This window comes from Lissotriton vulgaris, unplaced genomic scaffold, assembly GCF_964263255.1.
Source record: "Lissotriton vulgaris unplaced genomic scaffold, aLisVul1.2 SCAFFOLD_777, whole genome shotgun sequence".
Taxonomy (NCBI): Eukaryota; Metazoa; Chordata; class Amphibia; order Caudata; family Salamandridae; genus Lissotriton; species Lissotriton vulgaris.
In genome coordinates this window covers 910,178-914,624 of record NW_028246192.1, presented here as the reverse complement: position 1 = coordinate 914,624, position 4,447 = coordinate 910,178, and positions in this window count along the sequence as shown.

The following is a 4,447-nucleotide window of genomic DNA, read 5'->3' as shown; positions in this document are numbered from 1 at the left end:
TTGACAGGAAGACCTGCTCTCCATCTTCTGCTTGTTAAATCCCTCCGCAGCACGTGTCCCAGCGTTCTGTAGGGCTTTCATTGTCACTCAACAGGGAGGCCAGCAGTGACATTCATGATTCCCAAGAAGCCTTGTTGGACACGCTTGGTGAACAGCTGACGTGGATTCAGTCTGTTCCACACATTAGTCATTAAAGAAAGGGACAACTGACGCCCTGGCAGTGAGATCATTCAAGGGTGCAACCTGTTAACAGAAACACTCTCTTCTCTCTCTCTAAGGGTCACACCTCCACACAACAATGCAATAGTTCAGTGTCAGCGTGATGTGTGCCAGCTCCCAAGTGACGGCAGTCAAACCAGAATCCAGAAGTTAGGACAGTCACATCAGACACAAGTTGAAACAATCCCATCCGACACTACAGGGTGAATCTCATGGTTTGAAATTTAAGTCTCAAAAGACAGGTCTTCCAATTTCAGATACGATTTCTCTATTGCAGCCCCCCAAAAAACTCTGGGCATATTAACAAAGAGCTAACGCCATCAGTACGTCACTTTTTCTGTTGTTCTGGTGGTGTTAAGTCCGTCGCCTTATCTACAAGGCGTCTTTAATGCCACCTTGTAGATAATGCCACTATTCACACAGCACTTAGCATGAGAGGGTCAGGCAATAGGTGTTGCAGTGGGCGGTTCGCCACAACACCAATTGCTTTTTTACGCTGCCCCTTATTTACAAGGTATGGGGCAACGTGAAAAATACAGCCAGGGATTACGAGGAGAAATGTATTCTGCAGCACACATAGAAACAGCACATTGCCTATAAATATTGTGTATGTGCAGGATGGTGTGCCTTCCTGCACATAAACAATCTCCCCTGCAGCGCAGGCACCCTTTCAATGTGGTGCAATGGTGCCTTCACTGACGCCAGGTAGCCTCTTGTGCGCCAGCGGTGGGGGAAATGCAGGAGTGCACCAAATTCTTGTAAATACGACACATCCCTGAGTTTTGAAACTGATGGAGCACGGCGTTACCAATTTTGGCGTAACACTGCACTCTGCCAGTTTCTACCAAATATGCCCTTATGTGTCCTCACCCTATTTAAACAATGAGGCATATTTACAAGCCCCTACCACCACCGGAGTGTCACTTTCTTCGATGCTCCAGTGGCGCTCTATGCTAGCCCATATTTAAGAGGCCACTCTAAGCCACTTTGCGTGGCTTAACACAGCCTTGTGAATATGGCCTTCTGCAACGCAGTTTTCTGTGGCATAGGGGCGCACAATGGGTGTTGCTGTGGACGTTCTCCACAACACCAATGGCTTTTTGACACTGCTCCAGATTTACAAGGATCTGTAAATCTGAGGCAGCGCCAACAACTAGCGTCTTTCAAAAGAAGGCGTTAATGTGGCACAACAAGGATACGTTCCTTTATTTCTCCTTGTTTTTTGCTATTTCTGTGTATGCTGCATTCTGCATTATGATTGTATTTCTGTAGGAAGGGGCACCTTCCTACACAAATACAATCATCCCCCCTTCCTACATAAACACAATCATCCCTGCAATCCCTTTTATGCGTGCTGTCCAGGACCCAGTATCAAATAATGGAGAGTTTTTTTCACAGCATTCTGCTGGCGTCTAATGACTTTTAGCTTACATTTTTTATTGTTGCGCTTTTGACTGCTTTGCAGATCTCACTGCTAGAAAGTTTTAGTAAAATGACCCTCATCACTTTATAAAGCACCTAAAAAATGAATACATTAATAATGCGCGGCTGTTGACAGCATATCCTGTGTGCAAACTCTGAGTCCACTTTGGTAGGTCCTAAAATTCTCAATAGCTGCAGCAGTAAGAACTGTGTATTACCATCAGATGATGCTTAGGTCTTCCTCCCACATTCTTGATAGGTCTGATAGGTTGCCAGGTTAATGATACAAATGGTGCATCTTTGGTAATGCATCTTTTAGAGAGTCTGTTTGCCTCTTGCAACGAGCCTGCAAATAGGTTAGTTTTCTGCTTTTTTGATATTGAAACAAGGCTTGCACTTCAGGCACAAACTGTACAGTCATTTTTCACGGTCTGCAGTGGATACTTGTGGTCTTTGGTTCGGATCCTAGTCGGCCAGATCTGATTTGAAAGCCTTTCAAGATATGTGCCATTATATCGGCAGTCTCGAGAAAGAAGAGAGAAAGAAGGACTACAACCTAAGATCTTCAAAAAATGGAACCCATCATATCAACATTAGACTATTAATCGGGGGGAGGGGAGGAGGGAGGGATATTCTTCTAGTGTGATTCCCAAAATGGACTCTTCTACTCAATAGGTTTGAGACCTATACCAATTTTGCTTCTATTTGGATCACAACACCAAACCAAATTTTCTGATTGCCTTTCCCTTTTTGAGTTTTGATTTTCATTTATCAAGTCTTAAGTCCAATGCAAACATTGCATAATATACTGAACCCCCTCGTTCACTATAAAAATTACATTATATTGATAATAATAACAAAGAAGTCTTATTATCTGCTGGTAGAGACAACCTGAAAACGATGGAATTAAATCTGGTTAGGGAAATTACCAGTGATTCAGATTTATTCATTTACATAATCATTTTTGTGTTGGGACAACATTGCACTCGTCAGCTCCCGTTGGGAGGACCATTTGCACCACCTTGAAGGAGTGTTGAGGGCCCTGCAGAGCGCAGGCCTCACTATCAAGGCCAGTCAGTGCCTGATCGGCCAGAAATCTGTGGTTTACTTGGGTCACCAAGTAGGGGTGGCAAAGTGCAGCCCCTACAAACACAAATTGATAACATTCTGGCTTGCGCACCCACCAAGACCCAGTCAGAAGTGAGAGGCTTCTTAGGTCTCAGGATATTACTGGAGATTTGTCAAGGGATACGTCACCATTGTTGTCCCCTTGAATGAGCTGACTTCCAAGATGCAGCCACGTCAGGTGATCTGGACACAGGCGTGCCAGACCACTTTTGAAACTCCGAAGGAGGCCATGGGCATGATGCCTGTGCTCAAGGCTCCTGATTTCTCCAAGGAATTTGTGGTGCAGACTGAGACCTCAGAGCATGGCTTGGGGCTTTGCTCTCACAGCTAAATTTATGCATTTATAAGCATCCCCCGCGCACTGACAGCCCCCACTCTCACATGCTTGGGCCATAAACTGATGTACTAAAAATCCTCAAACTCCTTCTCAGGGGTCTTACCAATAAGTAGTCCATTCAAAAGCAGCAAAGAAATCAACAGAGAATCTGAAACATGAAAAGACACTTTATTACAATTAATTGTGAGGGTACGTCGCCCAGCAGCATGAAAAATGGGACCCCCTCAAAGAATTAAGTTGTGGCCAAGGAACAGAGGGGAATGAAAACACATCACTGTAGAGGGAAAGTTCCTTCAATGGCCATGTATTACAAAATCAATATACATCCTATTAATAAAGCTTGGTGACAAAGTAATTCTGAACAACCATTATTCAAAAAATATATATACTTTATTTCTCTTTTTTCATTTCGTATAATTTGTTATTTGAAAAGTTATTTCATAGAAAGTGCATTTTTTTTAGGGAAAATATTTTTTTCTTAATATATATAAACAGTACTAACAAAATATGCTATAAATATATACAAAATCAATAAACACAACATATATAGTAGAACAACACCACCTGATATCATACATACAATTCAACATGCTCACATACTCACACCCATACCACAGTCAAACCACATCCACAAGGAAAAAGGAGAAGCTGAGTAATAGTTGGCAAGGTTGCAATGCCAATACTAGGGCCTCAAGATGTAATTATAGGCTCCTGCACCAGATCGGTCGACGCGCGTTTCGGTGGCACTAGGCCACCTTCCTCAGGACCTTTTTCTTCACGCTAATTTATCAGATATCAGGGGGTCTACACAAGACATAAAAGACAAATATGTCCTATCGCTTTAAGATCATGTAAGTAGGTTTATTTGTAAGGGTACGAACTGCATACGGTACCAGTAAAAAAGGTTAAATCTGAAATCCAATAAAGGTGATGGCTCAGGACTCCATACTAGTATATAAGGGTACTCCCTACAATCCGAGTAACTCTTATGTGGATATAGGAGTTGTCAATTCAATTCGACGATACAACATTCGTGAGTGGAGAGGGGGCTAAGTCTGGTTCTCAATAATTTGTGTCAGTGCTGTGTATGATTTCGACTGCGGGCGAGGTGCAGATATTTCAATATTCTAAGTACAATTCAAACACCAAGCGTGTCGCAAAAACGCATCGATTCCCCTCACCACTACCGATCGTCACGGAAAGCGCCCAGTCACACCTAAAGCAACTGAATGAGGCAGCCCTGCTGAATGGTCTCAGCACAGACCTTTTATACCATTTATTATGCCCTAGGCACACATTTTCTCTTTGAAGTACATTACTGTTGGTCACTCCCAGGACGTG